Consider the following 27,974-nt stretch of genomic DNA (forward strand, 5'->3'; position numbering starts at 1 on the left):
AGTGCGCATGCTCTGCTGCGGCGACCCTGGGTTCGGATCCTGGGCTCGCACCAAGGCACCACTTGTCAAGTCATGCTGTGGTGGCGTCCCACATGAGGAAGATGGGCATGGATGTTAGCTCAGGGCCAGTCTTCCTCAGCAACAAGAGGAGGATTGGCAACAGATGTTAGCTCAGGGCTAATCTTCCTCACAAAAAAAAAAAAAGAAAATAAAGTTCTGCCATCATGGAACTTTCATTCTTGTGAGAGTAGACAAAGGAATAAATAACCAGTAAATGCATAATGTATCATAAATGTTATATCAAAAGTTTTTCCGGGGCCGGCCCCATGGCTTAGCGGTTAAGTGCGCGTGCTGCGCTGCTGGCGGCCCGGGTTCGCATCCCGGGCGCACTCCGACGCACTGCTTCTCCAGCCATGCTGAGGCCGCGTCCCACATACAGCAACTAGAAGGATGTGCAGCTACAACATTCAACTATCTACTGGGGCTTTGAGGGAAAAATAAATAAATAAATAAAATTATTTAAAAAAAAAAAAGTTTTTCCATTATGGTGTGAAAAATTGCATTAAAAATGGTTGGGTTAGACTAAGCAACACCTTGTGTTTTTCTCCCAACTTCCCATTCTCTCCTTTAATACCTGCCACTGTCTCTCAGTGCAGTGGAGGCTGACCAAGCTGAAAATGGGAGGGTCAGAGATGATGAAAGCAATCTTTTTCCTTTTTGTAACCCCTCACTAGGCTGAATTGTGAAAGATATCTTTTAAAAGCATTTTAGAGTCCACCGGATCTTCCATGTGAGTGAACATGCAGCAGAAGAGGGAGTCCTTTCAGTGATTAAGGTAACACAGTGATTAAGGTAAGTAGGGTAGGAAAGGGTGACTCTGCCCTGACTCCTGTCAGGGAGGCTCTTAGAAATGTTATTTCCAGAGGCCAATACTTTTAAAGCCTGCAGTTTATTCTATAATACATCCTTCTCAAAACAGTTGGCATAGATTATATGCTTACTCAGTCTGTCATCACCCCTGCAGAGGAACAGAAGAACTGAAATGGTTCCCAGGTAAACTAGGTGGCATAAGCTGCATGTCACAAATAATGTCGACATGACACTAATTACACTTCCCTTAAAGGGGAAGTCTATTCTTTCAAACCAGACTTGTTGAGAGTTTTTTTAATCAGACCGTAGAGCTGCATACATCCTGTCAAAAGCCAGGAAATAGCAGAGGCTCATTGTTTTGGTGGCAGCCAAGAATATGGCACTTTGGATTAGTAATTTCAGAGGCAGCGTGGTCTTCTAGATTGTACTCCTCTTAAACCAAGTGGACTGGCATTGATTTTTGGCTCCTCAGGGATCAGCCCCCTAATAGGCTTTAGGGAGCACTGAAATGGTTCATAATTAAACTAGGCAGCATCTATAAAATGGATACTCTTGGGAGATCTCTGCAGAGGCCATCTCTACCTTAAGCTAGTAGTGCCTCCATCCAGAGTTAATACCTGAGGGCCAGATCATTCCTTGGTATCTGCCATTTTTCACGGAAGTAATAAAGGTTGCCTTTTCCCATGAGGATAGTCTTGAGATGGTGCCTTCATAGCATAATGTTCCTGGTATAGGCGCTGGAATGTTTGGATAATTCCTACTGGCAGAATTAGGTAGATTAGCCTGCACAGGGAACCTGAATGATAGAAAAATTGGCATTTCCCTAAGGAGAAGCCTGGAATAGTCATGGATACAAAGGGAATCCCTGCATTCTGTGTCTGCCACCACACCTTATTTTAAAATGACATTGCTCACATACAAGGATACGAATGTTAACATGCTGTTAAAAAAAGTCCTCCTGTCTCTTTCTCTATATGGGCCAAAATGGGTTGTATAAAGCTGGCTTTTGCTGTCTGAACCGCGGTTCTTTCCCTAGGACTTTCCTATCCCCGTTATCCATCCTCCTTTCCTTTTGTGACAGCAGGTCTGTGGTTTTCTCTTTTTCTTTCTTTTTAGGCTAGTCATCTAGCACCCACACACAACTTTTGAAAGTTTCCTTTCTTAAGTCATGTAATATTAATAGTAGCCCTTATCAGTTATAAGTGTCTTTTATGTTCTAAGCAAGTGCTTTCCACATATATTATCTCATTTTAACTTAACAATAACTCTGACAAGTAGGATTTGTTCCTACTTTACAGATAATAAAACTGAGGATCAGAGAGTTGATGTCACCAGTGTAACACGGGGAGCCAGTGGTGGAGCTGTGTGTGTCACACTCCAAAGATCTTAACTACCTCAGTATACCCGAAGCAGTAGAATGTGGCGAGCACATTGTTAGTCGTTGGAACTTCCTGCTTCCTCATGGGGTCCTCGTTACTATCTTCTGCCAAGACGTAGGAGCACATGTGAAGAGTTCATTCTCAAAGGAAGATTCAGATGCGCTAGAAAGATGGTGTGAAGGATGTGTAGGTCCCTCTGACTTTTAGAGCTGACTACTTTGGGTGGACTAATATTTATTCCTCTCCCACACAGCCATTCACCATTTGTTTATTTATCTTTGTCTTCTTGCCTTTTATTATTATGCCCACCCTCCTGCGTGATGTTTATATTGGACAATGTCTATGAGGTTATACTTTATTCTACACCAAACAAAAAGGAATCACAAGAGTCAGAGTTACAACTAAAAATCCCATTGCTTGCAGAATGTTAATTCCAGTGCCAGGTGCATCAGGGGCTAGAGCAGCCTGCTGTACAGATCAGCATGTCCTGACTGGAATTCCGCATAAGCATTACATTCTGCTAGCAGACAATACTGATAAAATTACTTCCTGTTCGTATCAAGTGGAAAACAACAAGAATATCTATCAATAAATACTTTTGTAAATTTTATTGCTGGTAAGGTAATGTTGTCCAGATAGTTACCATAGACTAGGGGTTGGCAAAGTATGGCCCACGTGCCAGCTGCCTGGTTTTGTAAATAAAGTGTTGTTGAAACACAGTCATGCTCATTCACTCTTGTCCATGGCTGCCTTTCGTGCTGTAGTAGAGTTGAGTAGTTTCGACAGGGACCATATGGTCCACAGAGCCTAAAGCATTACCATCTGCCCTTCACAGAAAGTTTGCTAACTCCTGGCGTAAGTTAAATATACTATGTCTACAAATCCTCACGACCCCCAATCCATTCTCTTTTCTGTGGGACTTTGGTTTACAGCTGATCTTAGAAAGTATGGAATCTCATAGTAGTCAGTTTGCCTCTGAATTTCTTGCCATTCAAATTAACCTCACTAGGAAAGCACATTCACAAATTGGGTTATATATACAGAAAGAACTATGTTTTATATGCCTCATTGCAGTTACTCATTTATCCTATATGGTTCCCCCATTTTTTTTCCTTTTCAGAGACAACCATTTTAAAATTTAGCCTTTCTCAAGTATCCAAAAAATTACAGCTCGTGTTTCCTTATTATGACTTTACCCTAATTTTAATACATCTTCCCGCTGTGTAGTATGAAAGCAGCCATAGTCAATATGGAAACAAATGGGCAGGACCATGTTCCAGTAAAACTTCATTTATAAAAACATGTAGCAGCCTGGTTCAGCCCATGGGCCATAGCATGCCCCTGTTCTTCAGTGTACATACACGAAGACTTTAGAACAAAAAGACTTGAGAAGATACTTAAAGCAAACATTCAGGGTGATTTTTACTCACGATGCGTGTAATACAATAACAACACAGCTATACTTGAATCAGCACCGGAAAGTGTCTTGTGATCTCTGCATTATGTGCGTGACTTAATCATATAGGCTTGAGTTCTTGGCAGAGTGATAGAATCTTCGTGGGCCACGTTATTACCATCCTTTAGAAGATCCTCTTCTTTGCCATTGGTCTTTCTTTGTATGGCTTAGAAGTGACTTTGTCTTTATATTTAATGTTATTTGTTCTTACATTATCAGCTCTAGTGTTTACCTTCTTCACCAGCATATGTCCTCTACCCATGCCTGTAAGTGAATCTAATACAGAGGTTACTTTGGATATAATCACTCTCTTAAGTCAAGGTAGGGGCTGTGGTTTTGGTAATTTGCTATGTCAAAGCCTAAATTTGGCTTTCAGGATTGGGAGGAATTAATCCTTCCATTGGTAGCTCAAAATGTTTTCTGGACAAAGGAACAGGTATCTCAATCAAGTAAGTGATCGTTGAACATGAAAATAAATATTTTTCTTTGAGCTTTTTGTTGTATTTGTTTATATTTAACGGCTTTCCTAATAATGAACCTACTTTGCATTTCTAGAAGAAAATTTCTTACTGTTCAAGGATTTTGAATTAGGTTTGCTAAATTTGCTATTTTAAATTTTATTTTCTATTTTATTTGATTTTTTTACTATTTTGTTTCTATATTCAAGAGTGAGTTTTGGGTTGGGGTGGCAGTCTTCATCAGTTGTTGAAGTTAGGGTCGTTAATGAAGTCTTTTTGCCTGATCTTTCAAATTTAGTAGATCTCAAACGTGTCCCATGCCCTTAAATATGCTTTAATAATATCTCTTTTAAATTGGCACATAATATACCACTGCGTGAATGTAAAAATTTAATTTGTATCTGATGTTGAGACCCATGTTCAATTACTGCTGTTTTAATTTTGTGTAAATAATGTTAATGTGGACATTCCTGCAGATAAATCTTTGCACATATCCATGTTTGTTTCCTAAAGTTGGATTAAATGTACAATCCCTATAGTGCATGAGAATGTCCATTTTTTCATATCATCACCAATACACTATATTATGATTTTTAAAAATCTGGCAATTGCAAAGGTGAAAAGTGGTCTCCCTTGCTGTTTTAGTTTTTATTTCTTTAATTCCTAAATGGGATAGAACAGTTAAAAATCTTTCTTGGGTCTTATTTTTGAGTTTCTTTTTCACACTGATTTTTAATCTACCATATGTTGCAGGTATTTTCCCCAATTTGGCATGGAAATTGTTAATTTTTATGTAGCTCAAATATCTTTTTCTTTATGGTTTGTTCTCCACTTGCATTTCACGATGAAGATAAATATATTTTCTTGTGGTTCATAATTTATTTATTTACTTTTAAATACTAATCTTTTCCATTGGGGATCTCTTCGGTGTGTGATATGTAACTAATTTTTCTAAATGTTCAGCACATTCAGGGTTTAGGGGGTTATAGTAAGGGTACTCGTGGGGATCTCAGCAGAAGGAGTTTCAGAGTCTTTTCTCCAGTGCTCTGTTTTTGACATGACTTAAATATTCTCTCTGCCCCTGTTTCTGTGTGTGTCTTCTCAGTTTTGCTACCACTGGCCTATGCCATCCTCTATGACAGGGGTTAGCAAACTTTTCTGTAAAGGGCCTGATAGTAAATATTTTAGGCTTTGTGGGCCATATATGGTTTCTACCATTGTAGCATGAAGGCAGCCATAGACAATACATAAATGAACGAATGTGGCTGTGTTCCAACAAAACTGTATTTATTAAAAAAAAAAAAGGTGGTGGCTAGATTTGGCCTATGGGCTGTAGTTCGCCAACACCTGCTCTGTGACGTTTTACTCTTATAACTTCTGCTCTCATAGTTTTTGCTTAGTCATAGTGGGCTTCCTCATGTTCATGCCTCTCATCTCCCCTTGTAACCTCGTAGAGCACTTTTTCACCTCCAGTCTCTGCTACTGATTACCTATTTCTGTTCATATTTCACAGTTTTAAGTTTCTGAGAGCACAGGTGGTAATCAGACTGGATGCTTTACATTTCATTAGTATCATGTTCTGGGATGTGAAAGTGATTTGCTTGGCTTTCTATCTTGTTGCTTCAATATAATCACTTCCAAATAGTTACATTCCTTTTGATGGTCTGTTCCTTGCAATCTAAATTTAATTGTAAGAAATGAGCTCGTTTGGATCAGTTTAAGAAGTTTGCAGAACTCGACTCTGTTGTAGTATCATTAATGTGATTCAGCTTATTTCTCAACTTGAGCTTTTGCAACCTCTGTAGGCGTGGTCTTCATTCCATCTCATCTTTCTCTCTGCAGACCATCTGCTTCAGCTCTTGTTCTCCATGCTGCCCAGTTGTCAATAAATTGAGAATCTGATTGCCTGTGGGTTAAGTTTCCTGAGACTATAGAGGTAGCAGTTGCTATTTGGCTGGTCTAGGACATTTTCTCCTGTTTATTGCTATGTGGAAATGTTTTCCTTTCCTTTTGTATAATCTCAAAGTGCTTCAGACTAACACAACTCAGCTATCACAGGTATATCCAGAATCATTTAATTGCTCTAAATCTAGAAGGCAGCCTAGTCATGAGACATCCAGAAATATCATACCTGACCGTGTTTGGAAGTGAGTCTCACAAATAACAGCACATCCCTACTTTTCTTATATCCTCAAGTCTCTTTCTGCTGCTAAGTGGCTTCCTCATCCTCTATTCTTTATCCTATTGCTGATAGATAGTTTCTGCTTATTTTTAGCTTCTGATTCCTGTGCTTACTTACGAATTGATTTTACTGAAATCCTTCATGATTCTTGCATAGGCTGTGGTACGTTCTTTCATTGTGTTTCCAGTCATTCCAGCTACTGAGTTTCTGTTCCTCTGTTTTTCCTCAATTGTAAATTGAATCTAATTTTCTCACCTCATCCTTGTTTGGGGACAGCTTTCATGTCACCATAAGTCATAGGCTGTTGACCAGTCTGTTTGTCCTCGGGGTTTGATCCTTACTCCTTGGTCAGACCAGCCTTGGATTTGGAGGAGGGATAGTTGGTCACAAGAATGCTGTCTTATCCAAGCTTGTTTGTAGTAGTTTCCTTTAGAAGGATTTTGGGCATGGGCAATATCATGACGTGTCTACCTTACTTTTTTTGGTTTAGCTCTCTAAAGCTGCTTTATTGCAGCATCTGCCAAGTCTCTCAAAGTGTCACTTTCTAATGGGTGTAAAATCTAAATTCCATGATATCACCAGCTGGTTTGCATAACATCTTTAAAACAAAGGGAATTCTCCACAGATTGTAGCCAGTTCCCTAAATTGCATTCCTCCTGAGGGGCTGTTCTGCTTCTATTGGTTAGGCACTTCTGATTGCTAGAAACAAATTCTCTGGTGAGGTAATGACATGTTATTAGCTGATCACTAGTGGGGAGATAATGGTGACCGGGATCACATGAAATTCCAAATATAGGGGTACTTTAATATGGTTTATGCCCCTTAGGGATGGGACCTGGGTCTAGGAACTCTAGGAAACTCAGCAGCAGGAGTTTGTGGATCTTCGTATTAGGATTGTGCTATTTATGTAACTGAGCTACTCTGTCTTTCTGCTTATCTTTTGTGTCTTATTTCTCCCATTACCTATTGGCTTGCCTATCCACTTTGTTTTATCTTTTTCTCCACACCTCATATTTTTAGCTTATTCATAGGTTCTGCTTACTTAGGGCTTCATCTTTGTCATAAGTTTGCTTGCACAATTGTGGCCCTCATGGCCACACCTCTCATTGTGTTGGCTTGCTGTGTATTCTTTCAGCTTCAATTCCCTTTGCTAACTATGATTACTTTTGATAGCCCAATTCTAATTCCTGAGAACACAAATTTACTAGGCCTGACTTATCACAGTTTAATTAGATATTTATATAAAACAGCAGTAGTTTGCGGGTCTTCATACTCGTATTCTGCAATTAATATGATTATTACGCTTCTTTTACTCTGCTTCCTCTCTTCTAACTTCTGATGTATCCATTAACAGCTGGCTTCTCTGTCCTTTATTTCAGGGGTTGCAATTGGAAATGCCTGCAGGGTCCAGATGGGGTAAATGTGTAAGATGGTTCTGATACTTATTTTTGTCCTTTTTGTTGAAATACTGCTTTGGGGGGTCTTTTTTTTTTTTTTTTTTTTAGCTTTTCTTTTGTGTATCTACTTTTGCTAGATACATTGGAAAAGAGATGTTTCTCTACTCTTAAAATAAAAACAAGAGTGCAAATGTGATGGTAAAGAGCAGCTGATGCTTCTAAGAGGGTATAGTAGGGAGTGCTTGGGATTGTGGTCCACTGGAACATGCACCTTTCACCCAAAAGAGAAGGCTGTTACTCTGTCGCTCTTCCTGATTGTTGCCCAGTGGAAATGTGACCCAATATTGACGGGATTTCCAGCTCTCTACAAGAAGCCTGATTTTGAACTGTTAGCTTAAATTTTTTTTAAATGCCAGAGGCCAACACAGTGTGTTTGTAAATGCTTTTATAACCTCATAGCTTCTACTTCTTCATAATTTTGGCTTATTTGTAGTTACCTTTTTCCCATGTGGTACGAAACATGGATGTGTAGCACTACCCTTTCAAATCAGCCTGGAGGTTGGCAGTTTCCCTTGGGTAATGTTTAAAACTACTTCACAGTTTTGAATGGAATTGTATAGATTAGAATAGAATAGATTAGGAAAGAATAGATTAAGAAAGAATGTAAGTAAAATAAGGAAATACTAGAGTCCATCTGGCAAAGGGTAAGAACTTTGTGAAATTTTTGTTGCAGCTATGTCTATGTATGTGTATCTTTGGTCCAATGTAATTATATTGCTTACTGTGAATTAAACAACTTTACAAGACACCGAGTGAAACATTGTGAGCAAACTGGCATCCTCTGGACTAGATCCCTCCTGTAGACAGGTGGTCTCCTTTGGCCCACACAGTGTTTCTTAAAAACATGGTGGTTGCCAGGGGCTGGGGGGAGGGAAAATGGGGAGTTGTTGTTTAATGGATATAGAGTTTCAGTTTTGCAAGATGAAAAAGTTCTGGAGATTGGTTGCTCAACAATGTGAATATACTTAATACTACTGAACTGTACACTTAAAAATGGTTAAGATGGTAAAAAAAAATAGAACAAGAATAGTCCATTAAACAGAAAGTTAACACAGTCATCAGAATATCCTTGGGTATGTTAAATATAACATCTTCAAATTAAAAAGAAGTTTCATGACCATCTTTGATGCAGCCTTCCATTTCCGTATATCAAAAATCAAAAAACTGTGGCCCATGGGCCAGATGTGGTCACCGCTTGTTTTTGACAGCCTATGTGTGAAGAATGGTGTTTACATTTTTTAATGGTTAAAAAAATCAAAAGGAGACTAATATTTCATGACATGAAAATTATACAAAATTCAGATTTCAGTTTTATCGGAACACAGCCACACATTCATTTATGTATTGTCTATGGCTGCTTTTATGCTACAGTGGTAGAGTAGAGTAGTTGTGACAGAGACCATATGGCCTACAAAGTCTAAAATATTTACTACCTGGCCATTAACAGAGAAACTTTGAAGTTCCTCTATTGCAACAGTTGCCAGATCCCTTACAGCATCATCTTTGATGGCTTTAAATGCCTAATTAGCAGCTTTGTCATGGACTACTAGTGGTTATTATCATTCTATTCTAATATGTGGGGGGATTCTCACTTCCTTATTCCCTACTGTGACACCCTAACCAATTTCAGAAAACTCGCATTCTTGGTGAGCTTCAGTTGTGAATGAAATCCTATTAGCAATTTCTGGTATTGCAGGCTTTTATTTTCAGGAAACGGATTTCTCTTGGGCCAACCAGGCTGTTTGGACCACTCACGGCTATGCATGGAGAGCCGCTAAGGTAGACAAGGATCTCATAAGGGTCCAAATAAAGAAAATTCTGTATTTGAATGAAGACAAAAAGTAAAGAAATTAAAATTCTGTTTCCTCTCTGAGCAAAATGGTTTGAGGATTGGAAATGGTTCCAAGACAGGTCTGGGAATGTTGGCAACAGGGCTTGTATCATTCATCCAGTATGCCACCTTTAACGCTTTTTTTTAATAAAAATTGTATATATTTAAGGTATACAACATGATGATTTGATATACATAGTGAAATAATTACTATAGTCAGATGTCAAACTAATTAACTTATCTTCTCACCTAGTTACCATTTTTGTATGTTGAGAGCACCAGAAATCTACTCTCTTAGCAAATTTTCAGTATTCAATACAGTATTATTAACTGCAAACATCGTGTAGTATATCACATGTTTTAGTTCCTCCTTGTCTCTGCTTTTTTGTCTTCCTCATTGTCTTCTCAAGCTTTAGTTTACCTCCTAGCTTTGTTTGTATTGTTTCCTCATGAATTTTCTATTACTCATTACTAAACCTTGCTTATTGCTCTAATGTCCTTGGCTGTATGTCATGTTTCCCGACTCTGTCCTTGAAGGTTCAACTCTCTCTGCTATGGGCCTCATTCTTTTTGCATTTCACAAACTTTATTCCTCAGTACAAGAATTTCAGTGGCTTAACTCACCTCTGCTGGGGAGTCACTTTTTTACTCATGCAGTGACTCAGCACTTGGGTAGTGTGTCCCACACCTGGTACCTTCTGCTTTGGGTGACAGGACAGGTCATATTCTAAAATTCATTGCCATCTAGGACTGCCTCTTCTCCAGAACTATGGATGAGACAGTTTACCTTAGATGGGACTGTGAGTGTAGCCACCACTTGATTCAGATGTGTTTGTATTACATTTCTATATCTTGACCGCTAAACACATATGCCCCTCATCTCATATATTCATGCCTTTTTTGTTTTTGTTTTTTGTGAGGAAGATCAGCCCTGAGCTAACACCTGCCAATCCTCCTCTTTTTGCTGAGGAAGACTGGCCCTGCGCTAACATCCGTGCCCATCTTCCTCTACTTTATATGGGACGCCGGCACAGCATGGCTTGACAAGCGGTGCATTGGTGAGTGCCTGGGATACGAACCTGCGAACCCTGGGCCACCAAAGCGGAGTGCGCGCACTTAACCACTATGCCACCAGGCCGGCCCCTCATATATTCATTTCTAAAGACACTTCTGTCTACACATTTCCAACTCTTACTTAAGCAGGAATGTTGGAGAGTAACTATGTCACAGCCAGATACTGTAGTCTGAAGTAATGTCATGAGGCCATTTTAGAAATTTACCTGCCAATTTCAGAAGTACCCACCTATCTGTGATCTTCCTTGGCCACTTGAATTTTTTCTGTTGTTGTGATTTTGCCAGAACTTACCTTCATTGGATGCGTGGTCCTGCAACAATAACTTTGCCACAGTTCTTGTAAGCTCTTAACATTCCAGGCTGGGTTGTGGTGGGGTGTATCTGCTCTCTACCCCACCACCAAGTAATAACTGGGTCTAGGTTTCACATTCCTGTTGAAGTTCTGCTCACGTAGCCTAACCCTATACTATTTTCTAAATTATATAGGATTTCTGGTTTCAAGAAATAGGACAGAGTCTTAGCTCAAGAAATAGATGTTTATCATATAGATACACATAGTGAAATACAGTAAGGAAGATAGGGATTTCATAGGGATCTTAAGAAATGTGGCATGGAACTGCATCTGTGGCAGCTCTAGGGACTTAAGCATATGGAGTTTGTGGACCTTTTCTGCTGTGCTATTGACTTGATTTAGCTCTTCTTTCTATTCCACTGCCTTATCATCTCTGTTTTTTCTCACTCATCTTCCTCATGACTGGCTTTGCCATTACCCTATCTTTGGTGAGGCTTTCAGCTTTAGCTTTCACTGCTAATTACCTGGTTCTCATTGTTTCTACTCAAATTCCAAAGAGTGAGAATCTAATTGGCCTAGTTTGTCTTTATTTGTACAGTACTTTTTCATGCTTAGACATGTGATAAACTGCTGACAGTCTCTGGATTGGTCCCATCAACTGTTCTCATTGGAGGGGATGTAATACTGGATAATGTGAAACAAAACCTGGGCATCAAAGGCTGTGCCACAGCTGTGACAGTAGACAGGGTAGTGGTCTTTAGAAGAAGGAAGTGGGTATATGTTTGGTAGGAACCTGAACTGACTTGTTTAGTCCAGTGGTTCTCAAACTTGGGATCCATGTTACTCCGTGCCTATTGGAATGGTAACTGAGGGCCATGTCTAGCTATAACAGAGGCAAAATCATGCTTTCCGGGGTTAGCACCTCATGGTTATATCAGAATTTGCACATCATTGGCAGAAGAGAAACAACTGTCAAACCCAGCTTTGCTTATTTCTTTGAAGTTGCTATAATATAACTACTGCCAGTTGCTTCAGAGCTTCACCCTAAATGGGTACATGTATGAGTCACAAAGGCAATTGTGTAATTAGTGGCTTTGCCACAACATAACCTGGACTTCTAAAAAGCGTTTCATCCTGGTATGTGGAGGGGATTGTATGTAATTTTTACTCCATAGTCACACCCTAACAATCCCACATGTTTCGTATTTCTGCTGAGGGTCTGTTTCATGCAATTATATATCTGATACAGATTTCTATACTTATTTGGCTCTTTTGGTCTCAAGAAATGAAGAATAGCTCAGCCTACCTCATTAATAGGGGTTTATTTTATGTAAACGTGTGAAACAATGTAGAAGATAGGGATTTAATGGGAATTTAAATATAAGAACAATATTGAGTATGGGAACTGGATTCCAGCAGCTCTGGGCACTTTAACGGCAGGTATTTTTGGATCATTACTCTTGTGCTACATCATTGACATCACTCAGCCACTCTGCATTTGTGTTCCTCCTAGCTCAGTAGTTCTCGTTCAGAGCTGTACATTAGAATCAACTGGGAAACCTTAAAAATAAACCAGAGCAGGATATTGTGATTTAATTGATCTGGAGTGGCCCCGGGCACCAGTATTTTTAAAGCTCCTTACCACTATTCATGCTTCTTTTGCTATTAACTAGCTTCGCCAACTTTTATTTCTCTACCTTCTAGCTTCTGCTTACTTGTGATACTCATGGATTGTAGTACCTTGTAAATTTGCCTTCTCTTGGCCTTCATGAATTCCCTTAGAGAAGAGGCTGTGGGCATGACACCATTATTGAAGTGTCTACTGCAAAGGTTGGCAAACATTTTCTGTAAATCCAGATAGTAAATACTTCAGGCTTGTGGGCCACATATCACTGTTGCAACTATTCACTCTGAGAATCAACCATAGAAAATGAGTGCAAAATCTGTCTGCAGCCAGATTTGAGCCATTGGCTGTAGTTTGGTGACCCCTGGTCTATTCCCTCCTTGTTTATAATAAAACTTCTTGTTAATTCTTTCTCAATATTTTCTTAACTACTGTTCTCCAATTCATCCATTAACTTGAATTTAAGAATTATTTTCTACAATTCTGCTTCATCTAAAAAAATTCACTTGGGGATATTGTAATAGCATTTGATTCATAAATTCATTCAGTCAGAATTAACATATTTGCAACCTTTCTTCTCCCCTTCTAGAGACATTTATTCAAGTCTTTTTATGTCCTAATAATCATAATTTTCATCATGTGGATCCCCAATATTTCTTATGTCATTCCTTAGGTATTTTATGCCATATGTAGCCACAATTAATTAGATTTTTTTCTGTTAATTTTAATAACTGGTTATTTTTCCTAGCTTTTTTAAGAATGGAAGTGCTGTTTTTCCTGGTTATAAAGTAAAGAGGTACTTGTTATAAACAATTCAGAGAACACAGGAATGTAGTCAAGATAAGCTATAATCCCATCATTCAACTAAAACCACTGTTAAACTTTTGTTGTATAGACTTCTTGAATGTTGGGCTGTCTTTGATATTATTGAGCATTTGTTTTATCTAATTAGGCCACCTGTTCAAATTCTGTGCTGACTAAGCAATTTTATGATTGTAATTTGGCTGTAGGAAAAGAATATGCTCTTCATTTGGAAACAAGTATTCTGGTTACATTGATGAGTATGTTTCTTATAGTAAATTAAGAAATTGGCATGTTGAGGATTATTTCTCTCTCATTATATGTCAGCTGTGATGAATGCCCTTGTAATTTATCTTTGCACAGTTGACTCATCATTTCCTTACCAACCATAATTTTAAGTCACAGAAGCTGCAATGAATTCTCTCAGGGCCCTGAAGCATGGTTTATTCCCATGGAAAAGAGCTTGCCGAAAGATTGATGGTGTGGACATGTTCCTGGCAGCAGGCATAAGCATAAGTATGTACTTGGAAGTATCAGAGAAGAGAATGTGAAAATAAAAATTAACAGTTATAGTGTTATAGTTTGTTAGGAGAGACTCTCTCATTTTCTAATTATACCTAGAGAATTACTTTAGTCAGTTTAGAGATAGCATGTATATGCTTTGCCGTGGTCCTGAGGCACGGTTGCTGGAAGTTAGCTATAGTGGGTAACCAAAGGATTTTAACACTCCTTGAAGTCGTCCAAGTAGAGAACTGTATGAAGTATTTGTAATTGAAAAATATGAGTACCTGCTTTTAGTAGCCCCGAACTTGATGATAATGTCATTAACTAAAAGTAAGGATATAAGCTATATAAGCTATATTTTAACTGAGAATAACAGCTTAATATCTAAAAAGAAATTCTGTATCACTAATGAAGAAAAATATCTTGCTGTGAACAAGTTTAGGAAAAAAATGTACTTTTTTTTGGAGAAAGGTACCCTCTCCAAAACAAAAATGACTTGTCTAGCTAGGGAAATGCATTGTTTTGCTTAGAAACCAGCTTGACATTTTGTTCTAATTCAGAATTAGTTACTAAGCTCTGAGTTTATTTATATGTTTAATTTTTTTTGCTGAGGAAGATTGGCCCTGAGCTAACATCTGTGCCCATCTTCCTCTATTTTATATGTGGCATGCCTGCCACAGCATGGCTTGATGAGCGGTGCGTAGGTCCACGCTCAGGATCCAAATCCCCGAACCTCAGGCTGCGGAAGTGGAGCGCATGAACTTAACCACTTTGCCACCGAGCTGGCCCCCTAAGCTGTGAGTTTATGTTCTGTAGATGTAACCTCTTTATTGACAGTTCTGATCCAGTGATTGAGAAAAATGTGACAGTAAGGAGAATTATAACCAAAACCATCTAATTGTTATAATGTCAATGTGTGTTATATTTAATTGTGGTTGTAGAAATGCATTTTGAAACTTGGAGGAAAATAAAGGTTGCCTATATGATTTGGCATCATAATATCAAAAAGTAGATGATGTGTTGGGAGTCCCTAGATCACAGGCCTCAGCATGTAATTGTATTCCCAGCTAAGATTTATTACAGCAACATACTAAGGATACACAGCCTTTCTAAAATTAGCATAGGAAAAAGACACAGGTGGAGTCTGGAGGAATCCCTGTGCAGGCTTCCTTATGCTCTCCCTCCCATGAGCGGTCACACACAGTTCATCTTCTAGCAATAAAAATGCAGCAACATGTGTGCAATGTTTCTGCCAGGGAAGCCTGTTAGCGATTCAACAGCCGAGGTTTTTATTGTGGGCTGGTGATGTAAGCCCCTTCTGCTTAGCGAGTACTGAAATTCTAGACTTCCAGAAGGAAAGTAGGTGTTCAGCATGATCCACATTATTTATACAAGCAATACAGGCACAGTGAGTCACTCTTATCAGTTAGGGAAAGTTTTCCATCAGTGTAGGGAATCCTTTATCAGTCAGGTTCCCAGATGCCAGCCAAGGGCCAACCTTGCAAGCAGGCCTTTCTGAGGATAGTAGTCTCAGGCCTGCTCTGTTAACTCTTTTTTGTGTACATGGATTGAATGGATAATAATAGATCAAATTTAGGGCATTTTATAATTGATCACATTCAGACCCTGCCTAGGGGAAGAAGTGGGCCACTTTGATAAGAGTGAGTTTCAATATATGATTTCTCTTCTGTTGGGGGCATGTAAAAAAAATTGGGGAGCCTTTTAGGTTACATCAAAGAGTGACAGCTTATTTGTAAACTGTTTTTTAAAAATCTTGGATATATTGACATTTTTTTTGCTTCCTTTTTTTCTCCTCATACTGTTGCAAATAGTTAACTGAGAGAAGTGTGTTAATTTTAAAATTTGGGTGGCATCCTTCCCTACACATTAATTTGGAAATTGACATTCAGGGAACCATTCTTTAAGAAAGTCCAAGCAAATATTAAATTTTTGTTCTATGATTTCACATGAATTTAATTAGAAAACAAAGTTAGTTTAAAATAACAGTCCTCTCTATCTGACAAGATTTAAAAACAGATTGATTGTGTTATCTGGGCATAATTAGATTCAGGTGATACTATTTTTTTTCCCCCTATCAGAAATTCAAGGAATTGCTATAACCTCTTTGATATATTTTCCTGGTAAGATTAAAAATGTTGAAGTCTATACGCCAAAATGTTCACATTGGGTATCTTTTGAGACAGGTTTACATAAGTAATTGTTATTTCTTCTGGGGTGTATTGGTTTCTGTTATTATATTTTTTTCTTAATGAAAATATACTATGTTGGAGAAAAGCTAGTAATTTAGTTAGTTGGTAGTTTAACAGTGAGAGATTGATACTGTTCTGATACTAGTTCTCTGACATCACCTGGCTGTCCTGCAATTCAGTTCAGTTCTGACGCTAATTACCTCGAGTTAATGCCAGATCCCACAAGTTAAGGGCAAAGTCTTCCTGAAGACTGCCTTCCCTTCAGCAAGTCTTAGGGCCACCCGTACTTTCAACTAACTGGCTAAATTCAGGAGTTCCCATGACTATCTCAGGTTCGTTAATTTGCTAGAACTATTTCCAGAACTCCCTGAAAGTGCTATTCTTACAATTACAGTTTTGTTATAAAGGGTACAACTCAGGAACAGCCAAATGAAAGAGGCATAGAACAAGCTCTGAGAAGATCCTGGATAAGGAGCTTCCATGCTCTCTCCCCTTAGACTCGGGACACGTCACCTTTCTGGCACATCAAAGTGTTCACCACCCAGGAGGCTCCTAAAGCTCTGGGTGTCTAGAGTTTTATTGGGGTCTTATGTCATTGGCCACTTGATTAAGTTCAGTCTCCAGCCCCTCTCCTCTCCCTGGAGGTCTAGGGGGTGGGGCTGAAAGTTCTAACCTTCTAATCATATGCTTGGTCTTTCTGGCATGGCCCTCCCCTCTTTCTGGAAGCTATCTAAGGGCCCACTTGAGTCATCTTGTTAGCATAAAGTCAGGTGTGGTCAAAAGGGGCTTCTTATGAATAACAAAAGAACACTCCCTTCACTCAGGCTTTTTGGAGCCCTGTGCTACCAACAGGGGATAAAGACCAGGTTTATTATATTGTACATTTTTATATTTTACCTGTGGTTTTTTAAGGTTCTTGTTATGAGGAGCACAAATGATAGATCCAATGAGGAGATCATAATTTGCAAGGGTACAAGGAGTGGTGAGCAGTAAGGAAGATAGGGATTTTATTGGAAACCCACCAAAGGAACCTGGAGTTCTGGGTACTGCCATAATCGTCTTTGCCACAGGCATCTTTGCTGCAAACATTTTCACCATATAACTAATTGGCTGTGAGGCAATTTTGCTGTAAAAGATAAAATAACTGGTTGACAGTTTGGTCTCAACTAGAAAATATGGTGATAAAACTTACTGTAAGTGTGAAATAAGAGAGTGTAAAGCCAGATTGCATACTATACTAGAAAATGATAACATATCAGTTTGCAAATCCTTCAGTGAGCACTGTCATCCCTCCCACCCATCAAAACCAGAAGTTTACCAAACTATGGCAGATATAAAAGAGGTGGCTAGTCATTCACAACAGTCTTCAAAACCATTAATTATCCATTCTTTAGCTTAAAATTCGGGTACAACAGCTTGTTCTCTAATGCTACCTTTACCAAATTTATCATGTAATATTAGAAGTTGGAGGCAAAAGAAGAATCAAGTTCCTCTTCCTATCTCCCTCCCCCCAAAAATGGTTATGTGATTCCTGATGAGTATAAGTTTCGTGAAAATTTTTTGCTATTTGATAGTGGAGAACATGATATGGCCAGAATTTTGGTATTTGACACAGAATCTGGCTTAGATCATTTGGTGAAATATAAGAAGTGGGCATGTGATGGAACATTTAAATGTAGTCCAGATATGTACTACATTCTTCATTATGTCCTTTTTAATGTCCTTCTTTTATTTTCTGTTATTTTTCTTTTACCGCCAATTAGTTAGGTAGTAAAAATGCTTGTAGCAAAGATGTCTGCGGCAAAGATGCTTAATGCAAAAATACTGGGCACGGGTGAGTGACTATGCCTCCCTGGGATGGGAACTAGAAAGCCATCAGGAAATGGAGGCATCTGGAGAAACACTCTGTTTCTTTTATTGGCCTTGTTTGCTCTGCATTTCTGCTCTATTGTCACCTTGCCTCTGATTGTTTTCCTCTTTCCTTTGACTTTCTATGTCCTTCTCTACCCTAGAGATTCTACTTACTCATAGTTTCTGCTGCTTCTTGAATTCTTAGAGATCCAGTCCTAGTTCTTACTTGGTTATGCATATTTAAAACTTGAGTGCTTGCGAATTGTCAGCCTTTTTCTTAGGCTAGTCAGCTGGCAGTTGGGAATTGAGGGTAGTAGTCTTAGGCTCAGAAAACAGAGAAGTTTCCCTTAGGAGCCAAGGGAAGACAGGCTTATTATAATGGAAAGCACTTCTAAAACAACATTAAAGTATTTCTCTTTTAAAATTGCTTAAAACATTAAGTATATTAAGGGTGTCAGTCCTTTTCCTAATACCAAAAGCAAAATTCTTAATATAAAAGATTGATAAATGTCATGACATAAACTTTAATTGAGTTTAATGTGTTTAAATAAATGTTTAACTTTGGATTTACTTTTAGAAAGGAATTCTAAATCCCGAGACCAAATCAGTATATTTGCTTATGTATTTTTTCTTATCCTTCCAGAATCTTTTAATCCTTAATCTGTTTTTTTAAGTGAAAAGGATTTACTTTTTTCTCTCAATTGTTTAATTATTCCATTTGTTAATTAATCCATCATTTGCTCACTGGTTTGTAAACGCACCTTCATCTATATCTTCAAATATAGAAGCCGTAAAGTAAGATTCATAAATGCAGCTACGTAAATAAAATATTTCATGTCAAAAAGCTCTGTAAATCAAAAGAAAAAGAAGTCAAAAGAAAAATGAGAAACTTGGAAAAATATTTGCAGCACATATTACTAAGTGCTAATCTTCATTACTCTATGAAAAGCTTCTAAATGAAGAAAATCAAAAGACAGTTTAAAATGAGCAATGGGCATGGACAGTTCACAGAAAAACAAATGACACTTAAACCTATGAAAGAATTTATGAGCTCAAGCTCATTTATAAGAGAAATGCGAAATAAAACTACAGAAAGTTAATATTTGAGAACTTTGTTGGAAGGACTATGGGAAAACTGGCATTTATAGAATGTTAGAGTGCAAAGTAGTATACTTATGGAGGCACTTGGGAGATATTTTTCAGAATTATAGTTGCCTTTATTCTTTGATCTAGTGATCCCTCTTCTAGAAATTATCCTACATATCTGCAAATGTGAAACAAATTGCATATGTAATGTTGCAGAAAGGTTTATAATAGCAAAGGATTGGAAACAACCCAAGGGCCCATGATTGTGGGACTGGACAAAGTGGTGTATTCACACAATGGGATACTAGGTTGCTGTAAAAATGAATGAGGAAGTGGTCTATGCAATGATAAATTGTTAAGTAAAAAAGTGAAATATACGTGTTCACTTATGTTAAAAAAAATAACACTGAGATTTATATAAAAGTGATTATCTGTAGGTGCTGGGGGAATGGGGCAGGTGCATCCAGGGATGAGAGCAAGAATTTTCTATATATAATTTTCGGGGGGGAGGGTAGCAGAATTGATATGTTTGGAAGGTTCCAGTGACAAGATACACCTTTAATTTTTACTGTAATATTTTATATATTTGTGTATATTTCTAAGGTATTGTGTTCACTGATCTGTTGATTTCTTTTACACACTGGTCTTTAAACTCTGTTGTAATGTGAGATTTTTTTTTTTTTAATAATCATAGCTGTGCTCATTTATTCCTTTTGATTAGGTTTTTATTCAACTTGGATAAATTAGATGCCTCCTGTGCCATGGACACTGGACATATAGTTAAGCGTGCAGTAGTTTCTAGATTTTCTCAGGGAGATCGATAAGCCAGGAGAAGTATAATAGAGTTTAAGTACAGGGTACGTAGGATAGTTACCTAACAGTATAGGTGATATGAAGCCAAGATAGGAAGGGAGAGGAAGACTTGGCAACATTGGACCTTAAGGGAATTTTATCACCGAAGTTGTACGCTAAGGCAGAACCTCAGTTTGAGTCCAAGTAACTGGGCTAACATTGGTAGATCTTGTTTTCTGAAGAACTTTTGGTATTGTCACAGTGCACTTACCACTATATATATATATATATATATACTGCTACCAAATAATATTTTTAGGGCTTAAATTTCAATTATTAGAGGTTCCAAGGGACCTAATTTTGTCCATTAGGTGTTCCTGCTAAAAGCACTGTAATTTGGGTCAGGAATCGTATCAGTCATAAATGCAGCCTTTTTCATGATGTCCGTAGATAAAATTTTGTCCATTTTTATTTTAAGTTGTTGATTATCATCCATTCCTTTCTCTTGGAATCATGGTACCTTGGCAGCCTAGAGTAATAAGATTATTTTCATTTTGTAGAAACTTAAAAATCTGTTGAAGTAATGTTAAGTGTCTGACTTAAGTTCTGCATGGGGGTTCCTTTTTCTCAGAATGGTCCCTCTGACATTAAACCAAGTATAGTGAACTCAAGGGGTCAGTATATCTTGTAGTAATTTTAGTGACTGATCTATAACTAGTAATTTGATACTTTTGGATCGATTACTTTCTAGTTAAGAGACTACACAATATGTCTGTCAGTACCTGGGATCGAACAATTGGTGTATCATATTATATAATCATTGCACCCTGGGTCTGAAATTACATTGCTGTAATGTAGGGTATAGACATACCCACTTTCAACAGGTTATGTGGACCTCTTAAAACCAATGAATTTCTACCAGACTCACGGAGGCTTAGAATTTGTAGGAGTCCACTAAGCATTAACACTTGGGACTCAGCTTTGGTTGGAATAACGTAAGGTGGCCTGCCATCTTGAGTTAGTACATTTCCCTATAACCCTGACTGATTGGCAGCCTAGTGGCAGTTTGGTTGCTGCTGCTGCTATGTAAGCTCCTTGCTGGTATGTACAAGGATTTGTGTCTTTGTATACAAAGGATTTTTGTCTTTTTTGAATGTTGTGATTCCAGCTCTTAAAACTGCCTGGCACATATTAGGTACTCATTAGATTTTGAATAAACATTGGTATGACTGTAATACCAATATGTATATGATACCATAAGTATCATCTCCTAAATGCAAACAGTATGTTACACATTTGTTTTTATTTTTATGTATCTTGTACAGTTGTTTTTGGGTACTTGCACTAGTAATTCTGTATGATAATTTATGAGTAAAGAGTATGCACATTTAATGATTTGATTCATTAGGTTGGTAGATTGCCTTTTGAAAATGTTCCAGTTTTAATGTCATTCACAGATTATAAATTTTTTTTCAAATCAATACATGCAAATGTTAGATAATACAAAATTCAGTTTGTACTAAAGTTGAGCTAGTTAAAAGTTTTCTTCCCATCCCTGGTTTCCTAGTCCTCAATCTTCCTTCTTCCCAGATACAAGTACTATTACTATTTCATGTGTAACCTTTCAGAGATAGTCTCTGCATATATAAGTCGATAGTCTTGTTATAAAGTTGGCATATTGTAGAAACAATAGCCTAACTGAAAAATAAATCTGTAGACCAATCTCTGATTGTGATATATAAGCATATAACCTAAATATAAACTTGGTGAGAAGAATCTGGGAGCAAATTCATGACTAGTAGACAAGCAAGTGGTGTTCATGCCAACCTTGCAAGGATGGTTCAGTTTTAGGAAATCTGTGAACATAATTTACCACATTGTAGGTCAAAGAAAAAAATCACATCCTCACATGAGCAGCTGTACAAGTCGTAATTCTTTTTAGTATTTTTATAATTTAATTAAAATCATTGATCCATTGGATCTTATTTTGATGTGGTAGTCATATAATTATCTCACATTTGATTTTAAAGGGCTAGCCAATTGTCCAATACTATTTCATTGAAAAATCCATCTTTTCCTCCCTCATTTAAAATTGTATCTGTCAAATACTAAATTTTCATAATTTATTTGGGTCTGCTGGACTCACTGGTTTTTGTCATTAACTGTCTTTTCCTGTGACAATATGGAATTATTTTGATTGTGTGAGTATTATAAATGTTACTATTTGCTGTGCCCACTTGCTGCCTGTCCACATTTAGATTCATTTATGTGACACCATTTCATATACTCTAAGTTTCTTGGTTCTACATAATAATATTTGCATCAATGATTATTCATTATGACTCTTGACTTCCCTGCTTTAACAATTTACTAAAGTAGAATCCATCTTGAATTTTTTCATTATTCTATTTTGTGTCCATTCTACCCAGGGTTTTGTTTTTCTCAGCTGCTATTATATATTTTTTTCTGCCAAGTGTCCAATAAAGATGTCACATGATATATACATACATGGACTTTATAACAGAAAATTTTACATGTTAAAATTAATATGCAGGGTGATTTTTTGTTTGTTGGTTTGTTTTTTAAACATTTTATTTATTTATTTATTTATTTATTTGCTGAGAAAGGTTCGCCCTGACCTGACATCTGTGCCAATCTTCCTCTTCCACCCTGCAGGACCAGCCCCTGCAGGGTGATTTTAAACAGAGTGAATGTAACATAATAGAAGAGCTATATCAGAAACAGTACTAGAGGCGCCCCCCAGGGCCTAGTGGTTAAGTTCGGCATGCTCTGCCTTGGCGTCCTGGATTTGGTTCCCAGGCATGGACCTACACCACTTGTCTGTGGCCATGCTGTGGCAGAAACCCACATACAAAATAGAGGAAGATTGGCACAGATGTTAGCTCAGGGTGAATCTTCCTCAAGCAAAAAGAGGAAGATTGGCAACAGACGTTAGCTCAGGGTGAATCTTGCTCAGCGAAAAAAAAAAAAAGGAAGAAGAAACAGTACTAGATAATGTTTCATGATCTCTGCTTTCTTGCATGCCTATCACTGCACACTGCTTGTGTTCTTAGTTGAGTGATAAGTAACTTTTATGGGATGTTTCATGACAGTCATATTCATATAGAGTCCTCTGCCTTGCCGTGTATCTTTGCATGGCTTAAATAGGACCCTTTGTCATATATATGTCATTCAATTTTATGTTCTAAAAGTCATCAGTTTTAGCATTTAACATATGACACTGGACTGTATTCATCAGAATACTTGGCACTTAGTTTGAAATGAAAATTCATGCATACCATAATTTATTTAACAGTTTACTTATTAATAAGCCTTTTGGTTGTCCCTTTCACAAAATAATGGTGCAGTGAAAACTTGATCCATGTGTTCTTGTATGAGTATTTCTGTATGATGTCTATATAGGGTATCCTTACAAAGTTGGTAAAAATATGAAGTTTTTATTTATTAAAGTTCCTCCCAAATTGCCCATCTAAAAACGTTTTAATGTATACCACAGTGTTATTATTTAACCATTATATAGTTGCTTAAGTAATTTTCTTCAAAGTATACAAGATTCTGAGCTGTTTAACCTGTATTTTAGTACTATATCACAAAACAGGTTTTCCAAAATTTTCTTCGCATACCAGGGGTCTCACAAGGATGTTATAGGCTTGATTCAACTTGCTTTATTGAAATTGTAATAAATCTAATTTTCAGCATATAGAAAGGTCAAAATGTCTGGTAACCTATTAGAGTAAAATTTTGGGGGGATGTATGTCATTTTGTTCATTAATTTTTTTAAATAAACTTTTTGTTTTTAGAACAGTTTTAGATTTACATAAAAGTTACAAAGAGTTCTCATATACCCCACACTCACGTTCCCCTACTAACATCTTATATTAGTATGGTATATTTGTCACATTCTCCCTCTCCCCAGCCCCTGGTAACATCTAATCTACTTTCAGTCTCTGTGAATTTGCCTATTCTAAATACCTCATGTAATTGGAGCAATACAATATTTGTCCTCTTGTCTATGGCTTATTTCACTTAGCATATCTTCAAGGTTCATCGGTGTCGTTGCATGTGCCAGAACTTCATTTTTTTTGTGTGGCCAAATGATATTCCATTGTATGTATATGCCACTTTTTGTTTATCCATTCAGTTTGTTTATATACATTTTGTTTATATACCGCATATATTAGTATATATTTGTTTATGTACCATATCTTGTGTATCCACTATCTAATGGATAGCACTGCTCTATAACATGCATGTAATGTTTTTGGTTAATTGTTTCCATATTTTAGTAAGCTAATTAAATTGGTCAGAGTAAACTGTACTATGGAGAATTATTTAACTCTTGCAATAAAAATTTTGAAATTAGCTCTGGAGTATTAAGATAAAACTTTGGTCCACTGGAATTATGAGGCACCCATATTAATATTAGCACAGGCTATCCAAAAATTAACACAAATTTTTTCTTATTTTAGATATCATACCTTTAGCATCACTGTCTATTCTCCTAGATTAAAATTAAACAATAACTCTAATTGGGTAAATAGTTCTATGTGATTTAAAAAATATTATTCTTGGGGCTGGCCCCATGGCATAGTGGTTAAGTTCGTGCACTCTGCTTCGGTGGCCCAGGCTTCCCAAGTTTGGGTCCTGGGCGCGAACCTATACACTGCTTATCAAGCCATGCTGTGGCAGGCGTCCCACATATAAAGTAGAGGAAGATAGGCACAGATGTTAGCCCAGGGCCAATCTTCCTCAGCAAAAAGGAGGATTGGCAACAGATGTTAGCTCAAGGCTAATCTTCCTCACCAAAAAAAATTATTCTTTTAGCTATTATTTTTGCTGAGGAAGACCAGCTGTGAGCTAACGTCTATTGCCAATCCTCCTCCCCCCCCCGCCAAAGCCCCAGTAGATAGTTGTATGTCATAGTTCCACATCCTTATAGTTGCTGTATGTGGGATGCGGCCTCAGCATGGCCGGAGAAGCGGTGCGTCAGTGTGCGCCCAGATCCGAACCCAGGCCGCCAGTAGCAGAGCGCGCGCACTTAACCGCTAAGCCACGGGGCCGGCCCCCTTAGCTATTATTTTTAATGTAGGTCACAGTCTGTTGTGTAGAATTATCCACTTCCTAAACATCTGTTCTTTTCTTTCTTTTTTCCTTCCTATTCCCTTCATATTTTCTGAGGGCCTTTAGTCAGTTTCCTTAGGAAGGAATAAGTTCAAATCTATAGCTATCACTCAAAGAATTGTTTTCTTCCCACGTTATACAATGTATAAAAAAATAATAATAAGAGGCATAAGTATTCATTGTAAAAAATTTGAAAGCAAAAAAAGCATAGCACAATTAAAAAAAGAAGATGCATGGGGGGTCAGCACAAGGGGTGGAGGGATGCATTTATAGGGTGACTGGACAAACAATATTGTACAACAAAAATTTCACAATAAAAAAAAAGAAGATGCAAACCACTCAGATTTTGGTACACTTCTTTCTAGTATGTGTATGTATGTTGGTAATGTTTTTAGATGGCTCCTAAGTTAACAGGAACATTTTCCTATCATTAAATATGAATGCATATAAATCTCTCATTTGGACCATGATTATTTTGTATAACATTTACCTCTTTTTTTTAAACATTAGGATTTTTTTAAGTTTTTTTAAATGAAATTTGAACATAACAATGCAGTTAACATACTTATGGAAACATCTTTGTGTGCATATCTCCCTGACGATTTCTTTTATTCTGAACTTGTTGGAGACCCGATTATTATTTTTTTGGTCTGTTTTTCATCTCTTGATTAGTTGATGTGATCAAAGTCAGGTGTAAAGTAATTAGACCCACATTTAAGATGCAGGGATTGTTCATATATCCCTATACCTCTTCACACTTAATTCATTCTCACCTCTGACAAACATAATCATCCTGTGCCCTGCTATCATCCACCATTCTTTGCCTTCCTCTTTCAGCCCTATGTTATGAGATGGCTCTGTTACTTTTTCTTTCACTAAATGATATACTTTCAGTGGTTGCAAGATTATTTTACCCTTTTAATCTGTTTTTCCAGCACTTTCTACCAAATACAACTATTCCTTCTTCTCATTTAAATACCTCTTAATCATCTCCTATCTATTTGTTCTATTCCAGATAGCAGTGTGTTTTATACAATATTCCTTTTTTTATAATAACTTTTGATAACAATAGTTCACATTAACTGAGCACATAGTAAGTATTACACACTGTTCTGTGTGTGCATTAACTCAGTTTTAATGCTCAGGAAGTAAATTCTAATATTATCCCTTATTTATTTATTTTTTTGTGAGGAAGATCAGCCCTGAGCTAACTCCGAGGCCAATCCTCCTCTTTTTTTTTTTTTTTGGCTGAGGAAGATTGGCCCTGAGCTAACATCCCTGCCCATCTTCCTCTACTTTATATGGGACGCCGCCACAGCATGGCTTGACAAGCAGTGCATCAGTGTGTGCCCAGGATCTGAACCTGCAAACCCAGGGCCACTGAAGCGAGGCACCCGTACTTAACTGCTTTCGCCACCAGGCCGGCCCCTATCCCTTATTTTTTTTAGATGGGGTATTTGAAGTCAGTTACACTCAGCAGCATTGCCCCCAAATGTCACAGAGTGAGGGAAGCAGTTCAGCCCCAGTGTCTCTGCTCTATAGGCTCTCTCTAATTATCTTTATCAATGATATTTTAGTTGGAGGTAAAAATGAGGTCCTTTTCAATGTCCAGTGGCGACTATGCTCTTAGGAAGATAAGGAGCTCATTAAGAATTGCTTTTTTTTTTTTAATTTAAATGCTGGACCAGCAAAGTAGATACAGTCAGAAGAGTTTATAGGATAGGTGTCAGGATTAACTGGGGTGCCTCTCTAGTAGAACACCTGGATGTGACCCTTGTCTTCATGGTTTTCAAACATGGCAGACACAGTGAACTGTACAGAAATGAGCTTTAATAAAGGCCATTTCCTCCCAAGGTTGTTTTGTTTTAGAGATAGCTAAATGTAGAATTCTTCTAATCACTTCCACTTGATACAGTGATCTCACCAACTCTTCCTGTTTCACTCCCAGGCTGCTTCCCTGTGCTTGGTTTTTATTACATTTCAAAGACAGGTTATCAAACTAAGGGAAGTTCATAACTCACCCAAGAATGGCCAGCCATTAAATTGTAGTCTCCCTTATTGAACCCATGTCTTATGATGCAAGCCTAAGCTCTTAATTGCCTCAGGATATTATAGTGTCACCTTTGGACTTTCCTAATTACCGTTGACCTCTCTGGTATTTCCTTTTGTGATATCTCCATCCTAACAACCTTATTATATACGTGTTTTTGCAACTTAACCATACTCCATAGAAGAAGCCCTATATGAGACTCGTTCCATAGCACTCTATTGGCTTCCCAAGTAGAGAACTGTCTTTTGGTTCCTTTATCTGGCTACAGGGACAGAGAGATTGTTGGGAGCCAACCTGCCATCAAGTCAACTCTTTTGCCCCAGATGTCTCTTTCCAGGTTCAGCTTTGGAAATTCAGGCCCTGCTACCTTCAGGTCTTCAGCTTCCATTTGACTTCCCATCTCATCCACTGACAATTGCAGAGTTAAGTCAGGTGAGGAATCGTTCCATCCCATAGTCTGTAATGTTGCTGGGAAGAGGGCTATCTTTCTGTAAGAGGGGAAAAATTTTATTCATTTAAACTACAGAATAATTTCTAAAATGTAATGCATTGTCCAATTGGTTGATTTTAAAGAAAACCCATTAATAACATGGCTTTACTATGCCCAAACTGAATATGTTATGTCTGTGTTCCTTTGATTATTATCTACCATGAGCTTTACAGATATTCTCTTCCCTGCATCCACTAATGAGTTAATTATAGTTGGTATTAATATCATCTATATTGTATAGATAATCAAAGTGTGAATTGGAAAGAAAATAATTTTTTTATTGATGTTTTAGTAGTTTTTTTAACATTGTTAAATTTTGGGTTGTACATTTTTGTTTGCCCATCACCATATACATGACTCCCTTCACCCCTTGTGCCCACCCCCCACCCCCCACCCCCATTGCCCCTGGTAACCACAATACAGTT

The 27,974-nt window shown here is 37.6% G+C and overlaps 1 long non-coding RNA gene across 24 annotated transcripts in view; it reads left to right on the forward strand.

Annotated features, from left to right (window-relative positions):
• The window catches only part of LOC106803822 (uncharacterized), a 69,468-nt gene that overhangs the window by 11,430 nt on the left and 30,064 nt on the right, over window positions 1–27,974 (forward strand). For 15 of the 24 annotated variants that reach the window (XR_015550422.1, XR_015550440.1, XR_015550443.1 and 12 more), the window contains one exon: window positions 735–27,491. This is a non-coding gene — a long non-coding RNA (uncharacterized LOC106803822). The remainder of the gene's footprint in view (window positions 1–734; window positions 27,492–27,974) is intronic. The other 9 variants (XR_015550444.1, XR_015550445.1, XR_015550430.1 and 6 more) reach the window with 7 other exon arrangements.

This window comes from Ceratotherium simum, chromosome X, assembly GCF_057802395.1.
Source record: "Ceratotherium simum simum isolate JZ-2026a chromosome X, ASM5780239v1, whole genome shotgun sequence".
NCBI lineage: Eukaryota > Metazoa > Chordata > Mammalia > Perissodactyla > Rhinocerotidae > Ceratotherium > Ceratotherium simum.